This window comes from Lynx rufus, unplaced genomic scaffold (genome assembly GCF_022079265.1).
Source record: "Lynx rufus isolate CCGP_SWC_20201006 ecotype Redwood Valley unplaced genomic scaffold, mLynRuf1.p SCAF_11, whole genome shotgun sequence".
Lineage (NCBI taxonomy): Eukaryota > Metazoa > Chordata > Mammalia > Carnivora > Felidae > Lynx > Lynx rufus.
Genome location: NW_025814825.1, coordinates 32,838,472 through 32,864,071, shown reverse-complemented (window position 1 = coordinate 32,864,071; position 25,600 = coordinate 32,838,472). Strand labels below are relative to the sequence as shown.

General features: G+C 44.7%; 1 protein-coding gene across 2 annotated transcripts in view; it reads right to left on the bottom strand.

Moving 5' to 3' along the window:
* PCGF5 (polycomb group ring finger 5) overlaps positions 1 to 25,600 on the bottom strand; it is a 124,850-nt gene extending 99,250 nt beyond the window's left edge. The window contains exon 1 of one of the 2 annotated variants that reach the window (XM_047073163.1): positions 25,520 to 25,600. The gene's annotated coding sequence lies outside the window, so the exon portion shown is untranslated. The remainder of the gene's footprint in view (positions 1 to 25,519) is intronic. The other variant, XM_047073160.1, reaches the window with a different exon arrangement.

Sequence of the window (25,600 nt, the reverse complement as noted above, 5' to 3'; positions counted from 1 at the left end):
GTGGCTTATTCAGTTAAGTGTCCGACTTCGGCTGGGGTCATGATCTCATGGTTTCTGATTACCAGTCCTGCACTGGGGTCTGTGCTGACAGTGTGGAGCCTGCTTGGGATTCTTGCCCTCTCTTCTCTCTCTGCCCCTCCTGTACTCCTGTTTTCTCTGTCTCTCAAAATAAATAAATTTCAAAACGAAACACAACACAACACAACACAACACAACAAAACAAAACAAAACAAAACAAAACAAAAGAACACCTTTCCTTCTGAGGCAGCGATTCATAGCAGCTTCCCAGCATTGGCATGTGCACCACAGCTTTGGATACGGTATCATCCGCACACGTTGCGGCAGATGCCTGGGAACTTCTGTGCTCTCCCCGACATGTGTGTGTGCTTGGCCCTCCAGTTAGACTGTTTCTCAAAAAGAGGGACTGTGTCCCCTGCTCTTTCTGTCTCTCGCTCCCTCCTATGTCCTGAAGGCTCACCTCTACATGTGGCAGGCAGCTTTCTGGGAACACCTGTGGCTTTTCCTCTGGCTCCAGGAAGAGGCTGGGCCCACTCACTGAGTGAGCTGGGAATGCAGGGAAGTTAGTGCCATCCTCTGTCAAGGATGGATGGGGCAAGCTGCTGAGCAAATACCCCAGCTTCCTTGCCCTTTACAGAGGGCAACTTGGAAGCGTGTGCGCTGTTCTCCCGAGTTCCCCTAAGGGACTGAGCTCTAGGCGCCCACGGAAGTCACTCTTTCGCAAATACACCTTTGTTGCCTTCCTTCTCTTCCCTGTCCCACTTGCCCACTTCCGGGAGAACCTCTCCAATAAACCACTTCCTCTTCAAAACCCTGCTTTAGGGTATGTTTCTGGGGAAACCAAACTGAGATATCCTCTCCTTTATTACTGCATTTCTCCATTCATTAAACAAGAAGGCTGGATAGAGGATCTCTATGGCCTCTTCAGGCTCCAATATCCTATGCTTCCAGTTGAAATAAAGCCAATTTCGATCACAAACTAAAAGTAACAATGGAGGTTACTTCTTAATGAAAACTTTGCACCAGATCCTGGAGCTATTGCCGCACTGCACCTCCGTTAATGTGGAAGGAGCTGAGAGGCACTGCCCAGATTCCCCTTCAGTGAGGTCCTCTTAACATACTTGCCAGGGGTGCTGTTGGCCTCTACAAGGATGACCTCAGCTGCAAGGGTCCTTTTTGCTCAAGGTCACACACTTTCCCAAGGTGGCCAACATGTAATGACTGAGGGATACTGGCGGGTAAAGGCCTGACCATCCCAGCCAAGTCAAGACAACCCTGAAGAGCCATTCTAGCTCCAGAGAGAGATGCCCATGGGGCTGACCAAGGTTGTCGCTGGGACTGCACCGCAGCCCAACTTCTCCTTCTTCCCCTTCCTTCCTACCCCCTAATACACATTCTGAATGCCAAGCTCCACCTCAGAGTCTGTTTCCCAGGAAACCCAACCCATGACAATCACATTTTAAATTGTGTTTATTATGCCACGAAAATCATAGACTTTTGAACTTGGCCTGTGGAAGCAGGGATGTTCTTTTTAATGCTGTAAGACCAGGAAGCCAGAGACAAGGAGGGAAAGAGCTATTTTTTTTTTTTAATAAAATGGGAATGAGGCAGATATAAGCCAGTCATGTATGAGATGCAGTTTCGGTTTCTGAACAAAAACAAGAAATATATAAAAGGTCAGCATAGTCAGTGAAACTGGAAGCTGAGGACTCAGATGAGGCAGTCACAGTGGGTGACGGGAGAGAGAGAAGCAAAACAAGAATGGCCTCGCCAAGGAGGAGAAACAGACTAAACATACCAAACACACCCAGTCAAAAATCATGGGGTAGAAATAATCCATCTCAAAGAGGGCCCTCTATTTCAAGAGACTACAACTAATGCATAAGAGGTATTATGCCATGGTATGACAAAAGCAAGTGCCATCCTGGGAATTCCCACTAATTAAGCTCAGGGTTGGATCACTGCTACTGAAGAGGCCAGGGAGAGTCCCATGGTACTGCCCCTAGGGGGGCCTTTGCTGAGAACTCTCCAACAACACTGAAAGTCAGAGAGGGCTCTCCGACCACAGGCAGATCTGCCGCTTGAGAGGAAGCCCGTGATGCTGTTTGGCCTATGGTGGTGCCCAACTGGTGGCATCCAGTCACCTCCTCTGCTGGACTGTGACCTCCTGGACAGTACAGAGTGCAAGGGGTGGGTAAGGAGGGTGACTAAAACTTAAAACAAGGAAGGCATTACTGAGAAGGTGACGCATGAGCCAAGACCAAAAAGAGATGAGTAGTTAGTCTTATGGTTATCTGAAGAAAGAGTGGTGATGAGCAGCGACATGGAAGGGCCACTAGCAGGAAGGATGCTGATGCCCAAGGAGCAGCAAGGAGGCCAGAGTGACTGAGAACTGAGAAGGCGCTGAAGTCAGGGAGGATAATGGCCAGATCATGCAGGGCCTTCTGGGCCACCATAAGACCTTCTACGTGGGGAAGATGGGAAGCCAGGGAAACATAACTAGCTACAGCGACAAGCTCTGACACTCCTATTCCCTTCTCTGGATTGATTTTTCTCCATAGCGGTTCTGACTATCTGACAAATTATATGTTATATACTTACTGGCTGTCTCAACACATTAGAATCTGAGCTCCATGAGGGCAGACAAATTTTGTCACCTGGATTCATTGCTGTAGACTACCCCTCTTCTCCATGGCCACACCAGTGTCTGGCACTTAATAATCAATATTTATTGAATGGATGAATGGATTGTCTTGAGAAGAAGCTGAAGATCTCTTTTCTAAATGGCAATATGAATCCAAATCCAAACAAGGAGAATAATATTTCTGCTTCCTCGGAAGGTGTGTGTTTAAATCAGTCCTGTAAGGCCAAAATACCAAATAACTATTTATTAGCTCTTTTAGGCACCTAGGCAAGGCCCTAAAACCAAATATGTTTCTAATTTCTAAGAACCGGATGCCTAGATGCAGGAGGAAATGACAAAAGCATCAACAGTTTGGGAGGGGGAGGTTTTACATTTATGGAATTCATTCATTAAATACATATTGAGTGACAGTGTCTATGAGATGCTCAATAATGAGGTTTAAAATGAATAGCATTGGAGGGTGCATGGGTGGCTTATTCAGTTGGCCAACTGACTCTTGATTTAGGCTCAGGTCATGACCTCATGGTTCATGAGTTCAAGCCCCATGTCAGGATCTTCTCTGACAGCGAGGAGCCTACTTGGGATCCTCTCACTTCCCCCCTCTCTCTGTTCCTCCCCTACTCATGCACTCTTTCTCTTTCTCTGTCTCTCAAAATAAATAAACTTTAAAAAATGAAGGGTAAAATGAATAGGATTTCAGAGCCACTGGCTTTCTGGGTGCCATAGGCTGGCAATTCTCAAGGCAGGAGGGAGGAAGTTGGGGTGGGGGGGTGGGGTATTTCGAAACTACACTAGTTCCCAACCTGTCAGGATGGAGATTCTTCTTTGAAAATCACTGACCTAGACAATTTTCAGGGGTGCCTTCTGGATGTAAAAATGTTTGAGATTCACTGGTTTAAGAAAACGTGTCCTTTTTATATATAAAAGTTTTCAACATACCAATAGTTTATGATCCAGAAAGTTTTTTTTAAATCAGTTTGTGTGCCTTTTCATAATACTTATGTTTTCAGATCAATCCACAGACCCAAACATAACTAAAATGATTTACATGCATAGTGGGAAAAAGGGTGTAGGAAAACATCTCTGAAATTTAATGAACACAATGAAAATATGCTGATGCTGGGAGGAAAAGTGAGGAGGGAATGGGGGTGGCAGAAAGCTGTCCAGGAGGTGCTGAAGGAGGAGTCAATCAAGGGGCCTAAGGTTCCATTTCCCCTCTGGAAGCAAGGTTCCCACACACTCCTTACAACTATTCGCCTTTTTATCACTAAATTTAGAAATTCTTTGTGGACTTACATCAGTTGTTTACCCTCACAGGGTCTTCCTGTTTCACTGTAAAATGGGGGCTATTTTACAAATCACACCTGCCAGGAGTTAAATAACAGAATACATCCAGCATGTAGAGCTCAATGCCTGGACCTCAGTAAGCTCTCAATAAATGTCAGCAATTGTGATGATAATACTGCCCATGAGACCTTATTTTCCCAAGATGTGGCACTGACATACATGTCCCATCCCATAGGCTCTACTTATAGTGTGATGCTCCCCCAGAGAGAGGTGGGTCTATGATCCTTCCTCCTGAATCTGGGCAGGCCTCTGACTAGGCAGAAGTGACCCTCTGTGACTTCCAAGACTAGGTCATAAAAGGTGATACAGCTTTTCTCGGATTCTTTCTCTTTTGGGACATGCTCCTTGGGAGCCCTCAGTGGCCATTAGCAAGTCTGCTTCCCGTGATGCTTCTGTGCTGGAGAGACCACATGGAGACATCACACAGGGTGAAGAGCATGTTCGAAGAGCCCAGGTGTCCCAGACCCGGCACCATATAAGTGAGCACACCTTAAGGTGGTCCCAGCCCCCAGTCTTTGAGTCTTCCCTCCTGATGCTGAGCGGAACAGAGGCCACCCAGCCGACCACAGTCTAAGTTCCCAACCCAAATAAACCATGAGAGATAACAGATGATTGTTGTTGTTTTAAATCATTAAGTTTTGGAGTGGCATGCCTCTCACCATTAGATAACCAGAACACTGCCAATCAACTCCCTCGTCTCCTTCTAATACAGCAACCATACCAAGTGATTCTTCTGTTTAAAAAAGGATTCAAGTAGGGCTCCACCTCATGCGTGGGATAAAAAGAACCCAGAAGCTCCTCAACAGACTGTGAGATGTGAAGGCAGGGACTGCGTCTTGTCCACCAGTGACTTCCCAGAGCCCCAGCAGCTCCTCGTCTAGCAAGTACCTTCACTGGGCAAGAGGAGCCACACGGCATGAAAAAAAGTACACAGGAAGATGAATGATGAAGCCATGCACCCAACGAGTAGAAACTTAGCTCCTTCCAGGTAGTCCTGGGGATACTGCTGTCAAGTTCCTCTCATCTCGTCTGTAGGAACCTGCTGAGCATTCAGACACAAGCACGGTCCTGTGATGGACTTTACACCCCCTAGGCAACACCTGACCAGGAGGGGATGGGAGCAAGGGATGAAAATGAATTACCCCTCCCTCACTCTGTCTTTCCATCGGGCAATTCTAAGGCATAATCTTGGACCGTCAGTCCCCTGTGAGATCACGCCCCAGCTGCCCACAGTGGTGACCAAGTTACTGAATGAACCTTAAATTGGGTTTTCTTCTTTCCTTGTTAAGTCTTCCCAGTCCCCAAATCCTGTTCTTTGAGATTACTCCTCAAATAAACAAATTGTCCCTAAACCCTTGTCCACATTCTGACATTCAAAGGAACCCAGGCTAGGACAGTGTTTAAATTTGATTTAGCAAGATATGACTTATATTCAACAACTTAGAAGTATTAATAACCCTTATAAGGCCAGCTATCTTATAGGAATCTAGGTGCCAATAGAAATGATAAGAAAATAAAGAAATACTGGGCTTTCCTTACATGATTCCACTTGGAATTTTCCTTTAATATTTGGCTTTTCTTTTTCCTTTGGAGGGAGGAGGTATCTAGCTATTAAGAGGCATTTTTCTCCAATGTGTGTGGTGGTATTTACTCCTTTGAATTCATGACCATAAACTTCTAATGGGCTTTTAATGCTGCCAGGTAATCCTGCTACATGTCCCTAGTCTGTTAAATCACCCAAACCATCTTCCCCATCCTCATTCTCAACTGTTTCTTGTTCCTCTGAGAAAATGGAAGCATCAGAAGAGAACCCCCCACACTCCCACCACATTCACCCACTCTGTACTCTCTGCCTTCTCTACGAACACCATAAAGAACTCACCATTCTCCTATCGAAGTAGGCACCCGACTCAAGTCCTCAGACCAACCTTATTGCCTCCTCTCCTCTGCAGCAAAGCTCTTCATTAGCATTGCCCCACTCTTCACTTCAGCTAACCCAGCAGCAGCATTGGTCACAAGTAACCACTCCCTCCTCCTTGATACGCTTTCTTCACTGACTTTCCAGGACACAGCCCTTTCCTCCTTGGTTGATCGTTCTCGGCGTGCTTTGCTATTCCCTTCTTTCAGTGCCAACTGTTGAGCGCTTTGTCCTCCTCCTCCCAGTCTCTGTTCATTCTACTGGAGATCTCATCCAGTCCCACAGCTTTAAGGACCATCCCTATGCTTTCAACACCTCCAGACTCATATCCAACTGCTTACCCTGTATCTTCATTTTCTATGGCTGTTGTAACAAAGTACCATGAACTGAGTGACTTAAGGCAACACAAATTTACTATCTTATAGTTCTGTCGGTCAGGTATGGGTCTGACTGGGCTGAAATCAAGATGCTGGCAAGGCTGTGTTCTTTTCCTGAGGCTCCAGGGGATAATTCATCTCTTTCCCACTTCCAGCTTCTAGAGGCCACCTCTATGTGCCTTGACCAGTGCCCCACTTCCTGCATCTTCAAAGTCACCGCATCTCTCTGACCATTCTTCCAGAGTCGTATCTCCCTCCTACCACCACAGAAAAGGTTTTCCACTTTTAAGGTTGGGCCCACCTGGATAATCCAGAAAAGTCTCTCTGTCTCAAGATCCTTAACTTAATCACACTTGCAAGGTCCCTCTTGATATCATATTCACAGGTGCTGGGGGCTAGGGTGTGGACATATTTGGAAGCCATTATTCTGCTACCAAACTATGCATCTTCAATTGAATGTCTAGAAGATAAGCTATCCTTGGTGTGTTGAAACTGAACTTGAATTCTCCCCTCCACCCTAGATCTCCTCCACCCACAGCTTTCCACCTCTTAGTTGACAGCAATTTCATCTTTCCTGTTATTCAGGACCTAAATTATAGAATCATCTTTGACTCCTCTCTCTCGCTTATCTCACATATAAGTCACAAAGAAATAGATTTTATTTTCAAAAAATAAAAATTTATTTATTTATGTCTATAATCTGACCACTTCTCATCATCTCCACTACCACTGGTCTAAGCCACCACCACCTTGTGCCAAGATTTCTACTATCACTTCCTAACTGGTCTCCTGGCTTCTCCCCTACAGCCTATTGTCAGAGCAGCCAGCATGATCCTCTCAACAATAAAGTCACATCAGATCACTTTTCTGATCAAAATGCTGCAATGACTCTCTAGCTCACTTGGAATTATAGCCAAAGCCCTTCGTGGTCTCCATTCTCCACTCCAGTTGCCTTCATGACCTCATCTCCTACTGCTCATTCCCTTGTGCTCTTCACTCCAGCCACACTGGCCACTTGTTCTGCCCCTACCACCCCAAGCGGACCTCACGTTAGCACTTGGCTCTCATTGTTCCCTCTGCCTGGAAGATTCTTTTCCCAGCCTGGCTAACTTCCTTGTCCCTGTATTAGTTTTCTATTGCTGCCATGAGCAATTACTACAGATTCAGTGGCTTAAAACAACACTCATTTATTACCTCATAGTTCTGTAGGTCAGAAGTTCTGGTACAGCATGGCTCAGCTGAGTCTGCTGCACAGAGTCTCACAAGGCCAAATTTAAGTTGTCAGCAGGGCTGCATTCCTTTATGAAGGCTCTGAGGATAAATCTGCTTCCAGGATTTTCCAGGTTGTTGGCCAGATTCAGTTTCTTACAGCTGTAGTACTGAGGTCCCATGTCCTCACTATCACTGGGAGGTTGCTCTTTGCTCCTAGAGGCTCCCTCCTTCCTTCCCATGCTTTCCATGCCTCCGCCCTCCAGCACTGTGGGTTCAGTCTCTCTCATGTTTCAACATCAGCTACATCTCTCTGATTCTAACCATTACTCTACTCTCCAGGGCTCTCTGAGTAGATTGGGTCACGCACATAGCCAGGATGGTCTCCATATTGCAAAGTCTGTAACTTTAATTAAAGGTTGAAAGTCCTTTTTGCTATGTAACGCATCTACATATTCTAGGAATCAGGGAGTGATGTCTTTGGGGGCCATTCTGCGCTCCACACCTCCTTTCCTGACCATGGTATTTACACTGCAACTCAGCTCTCCACTCATCACCCACCTTTCACTCCCCTTTTCCTACTCAACTTTTTCTGTTTTCCATACCTCTTATCACTTTATAACAAACCGTATAACAAATACTTATTATGCTTATTGATTATTACCTGTCTTCCTTTGCTAGAAAATAAACTCCATTAGGTCAAGGATCTCTGTTTGGTTCACTGATAGTCCAAAGAGTCCCTGGTAGGCACTCAGTGAATATTTCTTGAATAAATAAATAAACTTATTCTATCCTGAAATATTCTCAAACCCCACTTCCACAGACTGTTTTTAGCTTCAATGGTTTTAAAACACTAATTAGAACAAAGATTCTTGATTTATGGGGAGGAATATGGGTAAGTATCAAATAACTGCTCTCTTAATATTCCCCCATCTAATCAGCCTAGTTCTCACTAACAGCTCAGTTCTCACTAACCAACTCAGTTCTCAGAGCAGTGTTGCTGAAAAAAAAAGTTGGTTATTTCCACAAAAATAAGCATGCTTTACTTTTATGCCAGTATCTAAGTACACAAGTAAAACAACTGAGTTGTTGACATCATCTGGTCTCAAACCATACAAAAAAATAAATGGACTAAAATCATCCTAGATGCTCTTTAAAAATCTCTACAAATGCCCGTGGGTGGAAAAATGAACTGTTCTGCACCACAAAAAGGACTGAGACTTACTGGAGTTTAAGAATACAGATTGCCATCAGTCAGTTTAGGGCTAGAGAGAAGATGACAAAGCTATAAAGAAAAAAAAAAAAGAATTTTGGAGCCAAAGTCATTTTAGAAATCAAATCCAAACTTTATAGGAGGAAACTGAGGCTCAGAGAAGGTAAATGACTTCTCTAATCTCACAGAGCTAGACAGTGATGTGATTCTTTGGATATATATTATTACAGAATATGGTGAAAATTAAATTTCTGTTATCTCTCTAGGCATTGAAAATGTTCATTTAATGAGCTGATTCTCTGCTTCAAAGGGCTGGATCCAGCGCAGATGCTCACAGACAGGGAGATTCTGCCTACCAGCACTGTGCCTAGCCCAACTAGGTCAAGATATCTTAGTTCAGGTGGAGTGCTCCAGCCTGGGGACAGTCCCTGAAGGGCATGGCATGGCCATAGACCTTGCAACCTCAGAGTGAGTCCAGGAGGGCCCCTCTACACATCACTGCACTGAGGACAGGCTTATCATGCTACATATCAAGATATTAAAGGGCTTCAGGAAGAAAATGTAATGATATCTGATGAGATTATCTACGTGTTAGTAGAGAAAAATAACTGTTACCCAAAGACCTTGAGGACATCTATAAGTATAAATGCAAAAATGAAGGAAAGTGCGTATTTTAAGGGAAGAATAGGCAAGACATATTTTGAATGAGGTTCCCACACAAACACAAAAGGCAGCAGGAACTGATGCGAAATAGTTTCTAATTTACCAAATCACCACCTTCTGCTTTATGAATACCTGCAACAGGAATGCAAAAGAGCATAATAATTCAGATCTATATTTAAAACAAGAGACAAGAGCTTGTTTGGTATTTCTTCAGATAATCTTTCATTCACTTTTGAGCACTTGGCATCAAGAAAAAAACATCAAGAAACTGGTTTATTATGGCAATGTACACAGAGTGACTTATTCAATGGGAGAGCATCAATGTTGTACAGAAGGAGAAAATAAGTCTATTTTTGGAATCACCAATCAACTTTCCTCACCATGGTTACAGGCCATGTTTCATAACTTTCCAGAATCACAGATGATTCAAAATGACCTTGGTAATAATTTAGACCAAATCTCATATTTTATCCACGGAGAAACTGAAGCTTAGAGAGGTGGTAAAGATCATCTGACAACACGGCCCCTTCGTGGCACGTCACAACAGAACTCAAGTCCCCTCATTCATAAGGAAAAATGTGAAACCATTACCTCAGAAAAAAGGTACCTCTTAATTTCTCTCTGGGTTTTTTCATTTGCAAATGCTATGAAATTGTTTTGGCAGTTAAAATCTCCATGTTTCTACATGATTGGGAAAAACCTTTTCAAAACTACATTTTTCTACTCGTCACTTCAATGCAACTTGAAAATACAGATGTGTTCAACCTGTTCCCTGCTAGCCAAGGGGGCAGATAAGCCATGTGTATTGTACAGGCCTCTACGAACTGTTACTTAATATTTATTCATACTCTTTTGGTCTCTAACTTTCCTCCATTTTTATGTAGTTCATGTGTGTGTGTGTGTATATATATATATACATACATGTATATACATGTATATATATATACATATATACATGTATATATATATACACACACACACACATGTGTACATACATGTGTATATTTGGACAGATCTTATTAACTTGGATATTTGGTAGAGGTAGATCAATTAAAAATTAAGGCAATAAAATTTTTCATGTCATTTACTATTAAGTGAAATTCATTTTTAAAAGCTTTTTTTTTTCCACGTTTTTTATTTATTTTTGGGACAGAGAGAGACAGAGCATGAACGGGGTAGGGGCACAGAGAGAGGGAGACACAGAATCGGAAACAGGCTCCAGGCTCTGAGCCATCAGCCCAGAGCCTGATGCGGGGCTCGAACTCACGGACCGCGAGATCGTGACCCGGCTGAAGTCGGACGCTTAACCGACTGCGCCACCCAGGCGCCCGTGAAATTCATTTTTAAAATGACCCCCAATCCAAGGGCGCCTGGGTGGTTCTGTCAGTTAAGCATCCAGCTCTTGGGGCGCCTGGGTGGTTCTGTCAGTTAAGCATCCAGCTCTTGATCTCAGCTCAGGTCATAATCTCATGGTTTTGAGGGCGAGCCTCATGTCGGGCTCTGTGGTGACAGCACAGAGCCTGCTTGAGATTCTCTCTCTCTCTCTCTCTCTCTCTCTCTCTCTGCCCCTTCCTCTCTCTCTTGCTCTTTCTTCTCTCTCAAAATAAATAAATAAATAAATATCTTAAAAAAATAAAATGACCTCCAATCCAGTAGGACTTCACAGAGAAAGCTTATATGAATTCATCCAGCATTTATTATACGTGTCTACTATGTGCCAGGCACTGTGTTACGAATTGGAATCTCAGAAGACTGTGTCCCTGCCCTTGCTGAGCTCACAGCCCAGTAGACCCAGGTATGAGCAGGTGGCGTAGTAAGTGCAATTAACAGGGACTGGTCAAGGGAACAGTGGGGGCAAAATGGAGGATGATGATCAAATACCATGGGAATGAAGGGAGAATATCTGGAAAAAGGAGAATACTACTAACTGGGGTTTCTCAAAGGAGGAGAAAGATTGTTCTGGGTAATGAAGATACGAGGAGTATTTTAGATGGAGGACCCGGCATGCACAAATACAGAGACAAAAAGTAGAATGGCTTAGTTAAGGTGCCACTTCCTGTGCATCTGGAACCCTGCAGCTGTAGGCTAACTGGTCTCAGTCTATGTCCATCATCCCCTGTCAGCAACCACACCTCATGGCCCTCATGCCATCTCCTGTCCCCCTCTCCTAAACCACTCGTTCATGCCTTTCCCTTTCTCTTCAAGCCTCCAATACTTCCTCCCCAGTCCTCAAACTCAGTTAAGGAATGCATACACTGCCATCCAGAGAAGTGACAGGGGATGAGGGCAGAGAAAGGGGAGGGCCAGGTCAGAGGCTCTACATGACACTCTGGAGATTTGAACTTTATCCTCAGACAAAGGAGACCCATAGATTTACCTCCACGAGAGAGAAAGGGGCAAGACTCGAGGGAGTGAGGTCCAGGGAGGAAATTAAGGTGAATGAGAAGTAATGACAATCTGACTGAAGTCAGGAGCTATGAAGCAGACAAGGTAATGTTAAGGAAATAAAATCAAAGGCCTACTTTATGATTGAATGGTGGGGAGGTAGAGGAGAGGATTCCAAACTTTCAGCAGCACAATTATATTTAACTTTAACCCACTGGTTTTAAAGCTTATTGTTTCCAAGAAATTGTAATCACATAATTTTAATGTACATAAAACTATATTATTTGCTTCTTGGACCATCCTTGTAATAATAATAAAACAACAAAATTTGAACTGGGCTAAGGCCTATGAGTTATGAGCAAACTGAATCATTAATCTGCCATTAGCATTGGAAGCTCCTGAGAATAACAGTCCCTTCATCAGAATGCCGTCACTGAATTTTTTAGGACAAATTAGGACCTAAAAGTAAATGCATAGAAAATACTCTAAATTTTTCTAAATAATTGGCAAAGGAAAAATATAAATACATACTAGAATTCTGGCTATGCAGGAACTTTGCAAGTACATATATTTATAGACAAACATATACATAGAAATAGTAAGAAGTAAATTTATAGACTTCTCTGAAGAAAACACAAAGCATCAAAGTTTATAACATACTTTTCCCCAATCTCTTACTGAAAGGATGTAGAAAACAGAAAGATCCGCTAAATGAAGAGACCCCAACTTTGCATTTGTTCATCACTTCAAATATCATTTTGGTATCAGGTGACAACTGGATTTCAATGAAAAGGCCACTTTTTTTTCTTCCTAGATATGTCCTCCTCTGATAGGCACCTCCACCTTATCTTCAGGAACCTAGCAATCCAAGAGGAATCTCTTCTTCATGGACTGTATCCACAAAGCAAGTGAATCTACCTCATAAAGGCTATTTAGGGTGCTTCCCAGATTGCTACAAAAGTCTATCCATGAAGATCGTTACCTATGAGTCACAGCAAAGGTGGGCAGAAATTCTAACAGTGGTTCTCAACCCTATTTGCACATTAGTGTCACTTGGGGAGTTAAACTACACATGGACACACACATGTGTATATCATGTCAGGGCCCCACCGTAGACCAGTTCATTCAGAATCACTAAGGATAGGTCCAAAAGGCACCCCGGTGATCCTCATGAGCAATGAGGGCTGAGAACCACTAGCCAGGATCTTGCTTCTCTACCTGTGGTCTGCAGACCAGTGGCATCCCCTGGGAGCTGATTAGACATGCAGAAGCTCAGGCCCCACTTGAGATCAACTGAATTGGAGTCTGCAATATAATGCCATCCACAGTGACGTGTGTGCACAGTCAAGTGTGAGAAGCCCTAGTCTAGAAATCTTGCATCAAGTGGGCAAGCTCTAAATAAGACTTATTGATGAGATGAACCCATCCCTCACCTTAAAGATCATTCTTTGGCCTAGCTGTATAAATGTACTAAATGTGAAGTGATCCCTCAGACACCAGCTAAAAAGCTCTCTACACTGGACAGAATGCTAGACGTAAGTCCTACCACTCTATGGAGCAGGGCATGAAATGCCTTACTTGATGTGACGTTACTTGACGACTTACTTGATGTGAAATGACAAGTAAGTCACGGACACACCCGATTCACAGGAGTGGCTGAGTCCAGGGGGGCAGGGAGTAGGACTGGGGGAAGGTACAAAGGAAACCTCAACTCTCTGTAATTACTGATATTTTTATAAACTTCAAGTTAGTCAGGTTTTTTTTTTTTTTTTAAGTTTCTCCCTGGAGTCTGAAATGTTTCTCTCCTCCACACAACAAACATTTATTCTTTTAGATACACAAATCCTCTGTAGTCAAAGATCCAATGCAACAAGACCTCCACCCTTGGGAAATTATGTAATTTTTACATTCCTTCATCTCTTGCTTGCTAACCACTCTTCTAGGAATTCCCTCACAGAAAACTAGAGAGCCATGAAAATTACTGTTGATTCCAGGTGCAAAATGGAAATGCTGCAATTGGTGAACATCTGGTAGACCACAGCTGGGAGAGGCAGGGGCAAAACCCAAGGGAGGTAAAAGAACTTGAGGGGAACCTGAAGGTGCAGCTGATTTACCCCCAAAAGGCAACACTAAAGGTACAGAAATAACAAAATGCTATTAAGTTCAAATTTACTTGAAGTTGAGCTCCAAAATTACTCCATAGGAAATTCAAACTAAGGTCATCAATTTAAGTAGTTTCTACAAAACGAAAGGAAATAAATATTGGCTCTGTGTGCAGCCACTCTCATTACTTACGGTCATCCAAATGACCTCTCCCATGTCTCCCTTTCTTTCCTCCTACTCTTCTGACCTAAAATAGACCGTATCAATTCAGAACTGGGAGAGAGGGAAGATCTGACTTGAAGCAGAAGCAGAAGCAGAGAGACAGAGAGAGAATAAGAAGAATACAAGAAACACTGAAGAAAGCAACAAAGGTGTTTAAACTATTTGACTAGGAGTTAGCCTGAGCCACGTATCAGAAGCTGCTGGAGTTCTTTTAAAAATGTCTCCTTCCCAGGGGTCCACCCAAAGCCAAATAAATAAGAATCTTGGGTTAAAGGGAATCATGTGAGTTTCTGAAAAGCTCCCTCAAATGATTCCGAGACAGACTGAGGGCTGGAATCCCAGTTGTGACGGGGGATTCCAACATCAAAACATCACTTCTTAACTTTTAATATTTATCTTTTTTAACCTCTGGATACATGTAAATCATTCCCTAATCCACTTACTGGCATCACACTAGTTTTTTCTTACCGATTTTATTTCTGTCTGGGGCATCTGGGTGGCTCAGTTGGTTAAACATCCAACTTTGGCTCAGGTCATGATCTCGCGGTTCATGAGTTCGAGCCCTGCATCGGGGTCTGTGCTGACAGCTCAGAGCCTAGAGCCTGCTTTGGATTCTGTGTCTCCCTCTCTCTCTGCCCCTCTCCTGCTCGCTCTCTCTCTCAAAATTAAATAAACATTTAAAAAAAAACTAATTTCATTTCTGTCCATCTCACATAGATTAAAATTCATATACTACTACCATGTTTAAAATGAAAATACAACAGTAGCCTGTCTTACCTCTTCGTCACACCCAAACCCACTTCCTAAAGGTAAACTACATTTAAAACTTCTAGCTATCTCTTCAGATATTTAATTTCATATTCCTAAATCCACCTATAAATCATAAAATAAGAATGAGGCTGTACAAAATAATCATCAGAGAATAAGAAACAGATATTAGAAATTAAAAATCAGATGGCAAAAAAAACCATTGGAAGGAGAAGATAAAGCTGAAATAAAAGCAAAACGATAGAAAAACAGAAGAGATACAATGAGAGGATCCGTTCAGCAGGCATTACATCATACTAGTAAGATAATATATAGTCTAATTGGATTCAAGAGTAAGGTCCTAAAAAGCTGGTTGCAAGTTGCAGACTCATGGAGTTGAGGGAAGAGGGTTGTTGCCTGGTGGGTTCACTTTAGGAACACTGGGTAGTAAGTCAGTGTTTTCATCGTGAGGCCTCACATGTCGGTACCTGTACTGTAGGTTTTTTCCCTAGGGCTGTTCTTTACATCCAGAGAAGAGTCCTTCAATATCCTACCTGGGTTGGTCATCACCTTGCTCTCCTAGGACTGGGCAGGGGGAAAAAGAGCATAGGGTCTCACTGCTTAGTATGCTGAATTTCATTACATTCGTCTGTTTTCATTGAGCATTTCACCCTTATCCTCTTTTTTGCCTGGTATCTCTAAATCCAAAACCGCTAATTTACTTCAGCTTCTCCAGAGACAAATGTCCAGTGTCCAGCAAGGATTTCATCTTACCGCACAGGATGGGGAAAGTCACCTGCAGCTCTGGTTCCTTTCACAGGCTTGCAATCACCCCGTTCCAGAGCCTCTCATTCCAGAGGCTTTCTGGGATTCTGGGAGATTAACTGGCTGTTTCTTCCCAGGATCTACTCCCAAATTCCTTTCAGGGCACTTGAGTACCAACTTTCTCCACTGCACTAAGTCCGTTGCCACAGGTCTGTTTGCTTTTCATCCTCCAAAAACTTGTTGGTGTTGCCCATCTGCTGTTGCCTCTTGTGTTCCCCATCATTACAGTGGTGTTTTGGCAGGACTGACACTAAACACATGTTCAGGCCACCAAATTCTAACCCGAAGCTGCCATATCCAAATCTTACAACCACAGAAACTGCCCCAAAAGATGAGCCTCTTTTTTTTTTTTTTTACCAATTTTCAAACACCCATAGCTTTTGTTTTTATACATACACCAGATCAGCTATTTTTCCAATTAACGTTTATCATCATTTTCTTTTTTTAGTCATAAGGAAACCTTATCCGAGAGAATCCTTTTCTGGATGCCACAAAAGACTTTTTGTTTTTAAATGTTTATTTATTTTTAAGAGGCGGGGGGGGGGGAGAGAGAGAGAGCGCGCGCAAGAGAGAGCATCTGAGCAGGGGAGGGGCAGAGAGACAGGGAGACACAGAATCTGAAGCAGGCTCCAGGCTCTGAGCTGTCAGCACAGAGCCTGATGCAGGGCTCAAACCCACAAACCACGAGCTCATGACCTGAGTCAAAGTCAGATGCTTAACCAACTGAGCCACCCAGGTGCCCTGAGACTTTTTTTTTTTTAAGTTTATTTATTTTTGAGAGAGGGAAAGAGAGCATGAGTGCCCATGCAAGAAGGAGGGGGGCAGAGAAAGAAGGAGTGAGAGAATCCCAAGCAGGCTCCACGATGTTAATGCAGAGCCTGACTTGGAGTTCAGTCCCACGAACTGAATCGTGAGATCATGACCTGAGCCGAAATCAAGACTTGGACACTTAACTGACTGAGCTGCCTAGGCACCCCTGGTTACCATAAAAAAGTTTTTATTTATGGACTCATTAATTTAGTCTCAAACCAGCAGAATTCTAAATACTAGATTATAATTGAACAAAGAAAATATAGATATTTATGGCAATAAAGCTGTTTTCGTTAACTCCTTCTTGCGACTTCAGATCTAGCCTATGGTGACCTGAATTGAAAGGTATTTGCCTCAATGGTCAGGTATTTTCCAGGAAGACCTTGACTACTGTCAGTCATCCGAAATACTGGAATCTTTGCTGTCTGGCTTCTAAAGACAGGCAAAGGAGGGATGATCAGAAAGTTTAAAAAATAATTAAGCATGAGAACTTTTCCACAACCAAATGATCACATTTTCTTCACTCTCATCCCAAAGACACAAATCTGAAGACTCTTAACCTGAGGATTTTTATCTTTAGGCTGAAAACCCAGGACTTGTCCTAAACACTAAATTCATAGTTATAGAAATAAGAAATTACTATAGGGTAAAATACCAACATTGCATTTTTTATCTAATTCCACTCAAAAGGAGACATATTGGGGCACCTGGGTGGCTCAGTCAGTTAAGTGTCTGACTTTGGCTCAGGTCATGGTCTCACAGTTCGTGAGTTCGAGCCCCACATCGGGCTGTTTGCTGACAGCACAGAGCCTGGAGCCTGCTTTGGATTCTGTGTCTCCCTCTTTCGTCCCCTTCCCCACTTGTGCGCTCGCTCTCTCTCTCTCTCTCTCTCTCTCTCTCTCTCTCTCTCAAAAATAAATACACATTAAAAAAAATTTTTTTTTAAAGGAGCACATATTGCCTCCTGCTACTACTTATGACAGCCCTGGAAAGAAAACCAAGCATCTAACAAAAAAGGTTCCGATAGGGGGAAAAATTAAATTGTTCTATTTCTCGAGCTGGTTGGTAGTTACATGGATGTTCACTTTTTAAAAATTTATCGAACTGTACATTTTACATTTCAAAAGTTTCATGTGATATGTTTTGTAATAAAAATTACTTTTTTAACAGTTAAAAGAGAAATGGATAAAAAGTCAAATTTCATTTGTCATGAAACACCATGCTATAATCTTGTCTAAAATTATCATGCACATTGACATGGAAAAGGGAGAAAAGTCATCATGATTTACCTTAAGTGCCTAAACTGGAGTTTCCCCAAATTTCAATAGTTATTGTCAGATGAAGAAACTGAGGAACTTAACAGTTAATTAGTAAGGTTACTAATAGTGATGGAATTAGCACTAATTCCAAGTGCTGTATGTCCAGTTAAGGGCTCCTTTAACACTTTACGAGGAGAAAGAACTTTCCACTTTTCCAAAGTTTTGAATTTAAAAACAGGATATCAAAGCTGATGGTCTCTGCTCTGCTGTCTGTGAGTTTCCTGAGATCCCCAGGGAGGAAGCAGAGATCCACCAGGTATGGCTGTGAAACTGATAAATGAAGGGTGGTTCTTAGTTATTTCACTTACTTCTAGTTAGTATAAAAATGCACCTGCTGCCTCAGAAGTTACTTTAACTCAAATGCAAATAAGAAACCTATGAGTGGTTAATAACCTCATGTTCAAAGGGAACATCTCTTTCCCATTCACAAGGTTTCCAAAGGAGGGATATTCCCTGTCCACCCCCATCTTCTCACCCTACACCATATTCCTCCCCATAGAGGTGGAACAGTTCATTTGGTTAGTATGTGACAACCGTTTCTCAGTTTTCAAATGGACAGAGTTTTTCTACAAAAGATATTAAGCCTAAGAGATTCAGCTTCTTTCTCTGTTTCTCTAGCTGGACAGTGAAAGGCAGGAACCTGGGTAGTTCTGCTCTGCAGCCTCAAATTTTGTTCCAAAGCCTACACCAGGTGGAGGTTGCACAAGACCATGTTCTCCTTCACACCACACTATGTCTTCCCATCTAGCCTTCATCAACAATGAAGCAAATATTTTGTCTACCTGCTGAGGCGTGTATCTGTTTTTTAATTAGTGGGGAAGGGCTGGTGCTTTCCATGGGTCCTCCTCAAAGACGCCACCACTGCCTTCGGGTTAGAAGTCAGAGGACATGGACCTGATCCCACAGATCTCAGTGGGTTCTTGTGTCCACAAACACTGGTGTTTTAACAGCAGTATGTAAGCAAACTGAGTGGTGAGGAAGCTTTCTAAGGTGTTGTTCGGTGGATACTTTAATTACTTCTGCCCTAGAGGGCAATATTAAACTGAGATTTAGGGATTCTGGTTCCTCCCAGAGCCAACCCTTCCACACACGTCCGTGATCTGGGGCAAGACACAATCTTTCTAGCCTTTGAAAGACTTTAGCTTCCTCATCTTTTGAAGGAAGGGATAACTTCCCTATTTTTTAAGGTACTTTCCAACTCTAAAGGGCAGAAAAGGCTTTAATAAATGTATTCTGGGATTTTAAAAGCAGACGTTGACATTGTATACCTGGGCCTCACAGTTCCTGAAGGTCAATGACCTTCCACCTCATGGCTGGGGCACCTCACCCTTCTCAAGCTCAGTGACATTCTGAATGTACATCATCACTCAGAACTGATCCCCCGCATAGTGACAAGACACTCTAAAAGTTCCCCGTGCCCTCTGCCACCAGCCACACAACCACCCCCTGCACATCCTCTCTTATGTCTCCCTCCCCCCTTCCCTGCTGAACCAGCCGCTACCCTTTAACCCATTCCATTCTCCTGACTGTTGCCCACTGTCCCAGACTGTCTGTGCCAGTCTCCTGTGCCTCTCTACTCCACCGAGGGCCCAGATGGAATTGGCAGTGCCAGTGATACTCATATCACCACTTCCAATTCTCTGAGCACTGCTGGAGAGAGTCAGGGAGATGGGGAAGATTCCTTCTACCACTGGTCAGGCCCAGCCACCTCTGGCTCCCTATGGTGCTCAGATGTGCAGCTACTCCAAGCTCTTCCCCTTCCCCCTCTCCCAACTTTACCCCTCACTCCCAACTTACTTTGACCAAATCAACTAGCCTCCTCTGTTGTTGCTCTTACTTCCCAACAGAAGGCAATGGATCCATTTCGGATCCAGCCACCCTCCCTCCCAGCTCCCAACTTCCCTTTCTAAATCTTTTTGCCTTTATGTAACCTCTTTTCCCCTCTAGGTCACATCTGTTTTTCCATTAACAATTATCTGTGCCATGACCTGGGCAATCAAATAATTTATTTTTCAAAAAAGGACCTTCTTGTAGAATGAAAATGAGGATTATTTGTCCAGGTATTTGTAGTATCTATCCAAACATTATCCCATAAATAAACTGGGGTAACAGGTGTGAACCGAGACTGTCCTGGGTGATCCGGACATACAGCCACTGTCTCTTGCTCCTACCACCGCCCCCCCCCCCCCCGCCCCGACTACTTGTGGAGGGCCTGGTGCAGGAATCACCTTCCCACTCCCTCTCCTGATCTTCAGTCCCTCCCTCTCCACTGGACAGCCACCACACTCTCAGGCTTTTCTTATGCTTTTTAGTCACTGACCTCTCAGATTTTCACAGTGCAATCACAGTTTACACTCACTCCATTTCCTTCCCATTCAGGGACCCCTCAGGCATCTATCTGGTGACTTATCTCTGACTTATCTCCACTGCCCAACTGACTCTATCCTCAAAGGCTGCTGACAATGGTCTCCCAGATGAGTCCAATGGCTTCTTCCCAGTCTTTGATCCTCCACCCTCCAACCTTATCAGCCTCCGCCAATCTTCCTCTCTCACCTTTCCTGACCCAGTCCTTTCCTTGTTCTCCTGCTTCCCTCTTCTCAGCATCCTGACAGCCTCTTTCTGTCTCCCTCCAAGTGCACAAATACTGGTTTTTCCAAGGCTCTGCCCTGGCCTTCTCACCCACACCGTGAACCCTTCTCACAACTTAATCCCTTCACAAGGATGCCCCAAATCTTCCTCTATTTGCAATGGTCCACAGGCACACAAATGTGAACATATCCAAATGCAAACTTATCGCCACTTCCATTCATGAGACAAACACTTATTGGTTGCATTCTACTACTAGCAGGTGCCTTTACTAGTGGTTCTTCTTGACTATTTCAATTCCTGCCATTGCCATCCAGTCCCTCCGCTTCCATCTTTCATTTGTCCCTCAACTCCCTCATGTAATTAGTCAACAAGTCCTGTCGCATTCACTTCTATGGTGTCACACCCAACCCACCTGCTCCCACCCTAATTTATATTCTCTGTTGCTTCTCTTCTGGAGAGTATTTTAATAGCTGCCTAACTGGACTGCCCGTGGCTCCTCTGATTCAGATTAATTTTCTTAAAGCATAGCTTTAATCACATCATCTCCCCCACCTTAAAACACCTTTGATGGTGATATACTGCCTGCAAAATGGGCTCCTCAGCCCAGCATTCAAGACCATCACAGTAGGGTCCTAGCCTTGCCATGCAGCCTTCTGGCCGACTATCCTGCCTCCAGGTTCCTCACCCTTCAGCATAAGCATGTTCCTCTCCATTTCTGGATATGCTCCTACATCCTTTTATTCAGGTCTTAGTATAGGCTGGTTCCCACCTCTCTGCCAGCTGAAGTCTTACTAATTGTTTAAGGCCTTGCTCAGGATGCCTGAATTCAGTCTTATTTAAGTCTTTCCTTCTCTGAAATCACAAATAATTTTCTTTGTGCCTCTCTCACAGTTCTTCCATGTAATATAGCCTTTGGTTACCTCTCCTATGCTCCTTGCATGACTCTCAAACCTCTCAAGGAAAGGGTGCCAAGGCCTGATTAACCTGTATACTCTTTATACTGCTTTATATATAGTAAGCTGAGAGGCTGAAATATTCAAGTTAACTTGGTATCCATCATATATCATGTAAAAGAATGAAAACGCATTTAATATCATCAAAGTTAATTATGCCAAATTCTTAGGAAGGCCTAGAAACAAACCATTTCTGCTGTTGGTTCAAGGATACATGAAAGTTAGATCAAGGATATATGAATCATTTTACTAACTTTGCAGGAGAATTGTGCATTCTTTATTGGTTCCTTAAACTACAGACAGGTACAGAGATAGACCAGATCTTAGAGAACATTTAATTCCTCCCCAAACCACACCTCCCCCTGCCCTTGTCCTATCCCAGCTACCAAGGCTCCAGTTGAGAAAATAAAAGTTTGAGAGAGGAAGCTGTTCCCATAGTCACATAAATCAGAAGTCATAATTGTAGCCATTCCATTTATTAAGGACCTAGTGTTCATCAGACATTTTACAAATGCTATCCAGCCCCATGACAATCCTTCGAGGGAGGTGGTACTACCCCCTTAGAAGATGAGAGAATGCTCAAGAAAAGTGAAGTAAGTTGCTACAGAGGGCCCTGCTTATTAGGGGCAGAGTTGAGCTTCAGCCCTAATTCTATTTGGCTGTCAAGTCTAGGCTTTTCTAATTGGACACTGTGGCAGAGGCAAGACCTACCATATGTCTTGACTCCTGTCCTACTGTTTCTCCAGTGAATAATTATGCCAACTAAGCAAGCACACATACTTAGAAGTTGTAAGTCATTTTGTTTGAAACTGGAGGCATGAAAATTAAATAGTAGCTTCATTACTATGAAAGTTCTAAGGTTAATAACTGCCAACATCCTGACTCTTGTCAAAAAACTTCCCCAATCTGGAAGAGAGATATGTTTTCCTGCTTTTTCAATTCATAAGTACATTCCTTGACTTAAAATACATTTGCCCAACCACATTCAGCAAGTATTTTTGAGCTCCTAGATGTCCAAGGCACATGGGAGGGCACAAAGTTGAAGACGAAACAGTTTTACTTGGAGAGTTTACAAGCAACAGGCAGTCGATGGATTAATGGTAGGAACCTCTCCTCCCCTACTTAGGGGAGCTCTGGTTAATTTAGGGACTTCCCACAAGAAGTCAAGACACTTAAGTTCTAATCCCTGCTCTGCAGCCTTGGCAAGTCTTCTCGCTGTGTCTCAGTTTCCTCAGCAAAGGGACTGGTACAAAGGAATGAATTGTGCTAAGTAGTCTCAAGGTCGCTTCTAGTTTTAAATTTCTATTATTGCCCAGCTTACTCTTGAAATTAGATTACACTTTTGAAAGCGATCACAACTACTGTCAGGGAAAGGGACCTGCTGGATGCCCACTCCTCTTTAACTTTGGGAGTACCGAGTTCTAAAAACATTGCTACAAGAGTAAAGCTGACTAATATCCTTCCAAAGTTTATCATTTATAATAATAAAAAGTATACTAAAGTTTACCCTCCAAGAAGGGTACACTACATTTGAATTCTTCCATTACATCATTGCCTGATTATAGCTTTAATTCTTTATAATACATTTAAGATGTTTAAAATATAATTTTAAGTATCTTCTCCTTCCATCTACTCTTCTGTAGAGTTATTGACATTAACGACAACAAAGAAGAGAGATACGGCCTCTTGTATTCACTTAGTTAAACTGAGACTTCATATTAAGTGCTACTTCCGATGGACCTTCCCAAGCTTCAGCCAATGCTGAAGTTGGTGAAAACAGCGGGGAGGGAGGAATATAGAACTATGGGTATTTAAAATATGAGTTTTAAAACATACAGGCCTTTGGGAACTTGACCTTGTTGATTCTGTTTCAATATCCTGCACTTGTTTTCAATTAGCACAGGTAATGTTTTTAAGCACCCAGTCTTATACCGTAATATGCTTTCTCTTGACAAGGCTCCCTGTGCCTTATCTTTCTTCACACTCAGCATCTTAGGATGTGATGCTCAAACGCATCTTGTGCCATCAGTTAAACAAGCACAGAGGAGGAAATGAATCAACCAAAAGAAAACTGGAAGGAAAAAAAAAAACTGTACCATCTCAGTGCCTTGCTCATAAAAGGCATTGACTTTCAACTGTCAAAGATAGCCCTACCAAGAAACGAGGAAAGAGAATTTGTTCATTCGCTACTCAACAAATACTGAGTGCCTAATATATGCCAGGTACTGCGCTAGGTGCTAGAGTTACAGCGGTGAGCAAAACAGGCAAAAATCCCTGCCACAGTGGAGGTTACACTCTAGTGCAAAGAGACAGGACTTAAAGAATACCTAAACAAAACCACTTCAGATAGCGATGAAGTGCTATGGAGAAAATAAAATAGGATTGGGTGTGGTTCCTGGGGTGAGGGGTGAGAAGCTATTTAAGATGATCAACAGGGCCTTGCTGAGTACATTCAGGACGTGAGTCCTGAACGCTAAGAAAACTTTACTCTTAATCCTACAAATGTGGAATGAGGTGGGAATGAGTCAAGTCAGTCTTTAAGGGTGGTCACAGTGGTTCAAAGTTCTGTATTAACGGCAAACTAAGTTCCTTTTTGGTTTGCCTTAAAAAAAAAAAAACAAAAAAACCCCCAAAGCCTAAATCTTTAACTGGGACTTCTACTTAGGGGCCACTTGTTTTTCTTTTAAGATCCACCAACTTTTCAAGTTTGTGCTAATTACTTTAGCGGTACTTAAGTACAGGCAATTACTAGAAGGACTCCTTCAGAACCCAGTACCTCACCTGACACCATCCAAATTCTGAATGAGACAGGACCCAGCCTTGCAGCGAATCAGCGCTCCTCCGCCGACTCATTAATGCAGCCAGGTGGAATCCTGTAACCTTTCCAAGAATGGGAAACGAGCTTCGGGAAATCTGGGGAACCTGACACCCCAAAGTTCCCACACATTGAGGCAGGGGCAAAAAAACAAGCCGCCGCTCTTTTGCATGAACTCTCCCCCGCCCCTCCAGGCGTCATCGCTGCAGAAGGGCCGCTGTCCCCGGGTCGGAGGCACACTGCGAGTACGCGCGCGTGTGTACCCCGCATGAATCATCGGCGCCCGGGTCCGCGGGCGATGATTCATTCACCGCCCTGGAGCTCACGGCCACACGTTCCGGGCGTACTATGACGGCCGCACACGCAGCTTCCTTAATATTAAACAAATGTTTCAAAGTACGAATGCCCGGAGCCAGAAACGTGTAGACCCAGGCGAGGCGGCGGGGAGGAAACGGCACGTTTCGGCCGCTGCCCGACCGTTCCCGGGGCCGGGAGGGGAGCGGCGGGCACGTCCGCCCGCCCTCTGGGCCCCCCGCCCGCCTCCCGGGCCCCCGGCACCCCCCCCCCCCACCTCGGCACGCGCGTCGGCGGCGCCCGCAGGGGGCGCGGAGGGCGCACAGGTGGGTCCCCGCCCGGCCCTGCCTCCCGCCCCTCCCCGCCACTCGACGAAGGCCGACGCTCCCTCGCCAACGCGCCTCCCGCTCGCCCCTTCCCTCTCCGTGACATCTTATATAATAACCCGAGCTAATCAAAACGGAAGCGACGCGCGCTGCCGGGGCCCGTCTCGCGGCCGGGGCTAGATGCTCGCCCCCCGAGCCCGCGGCCCCCGAACTAGGCGCCCGGGCGCGCGGCTCCGGGGCGGAGGGGGAAGGGCCCGAGCGCCGCCCCGGCTCGTCCCTCCTCGCAGAAGGCGCCGCTCTTGCCGGTCCCCGTCAGGAAGCCGCGAGCGTCACAAACTGCGTCAGCTTCTTCAAACACATTTCATGGTCTCCCTCCAGCCCGGGAGCCGGCTGCTCCCGAGGCGGGGCCGCGGCCGGGGCTGGAAGGAGCCCCTCCGGGGAGGAGAAAGTTCCTCGGGGCCCTCCCCTCGCCCGCACCGCGCCCGGCCCCGCCGCGCCTCCAGCCCCTCTCCGCGCGACGCCCGCCCCGCCGCGCAGCCCGCCAGCCCGCGCCAATGTCAGCTTGGGCAACTTGTGACCCCCGGGCACCGGGCGGCCCCCCTCCCGCCCGCCGGGCTCGCCCGGCGCCGGGGGCCTCCCCCTCCACTCCCCCCCCCGGCCCAGCGGAAAGCGGCGACGCCAGAAACTTCCCCGGGCCGCGCCGGGCGGGGAAGCCGCCCGGGTCCCCGTGCATCGCCCTTACCTTGCTCTCGGGAGGCCACGATCCGGGCGGGCCGCGCGGGGCGCGTGGTGCGCGAGCGCGCGCGCGTGGGGCGGTAGGTGA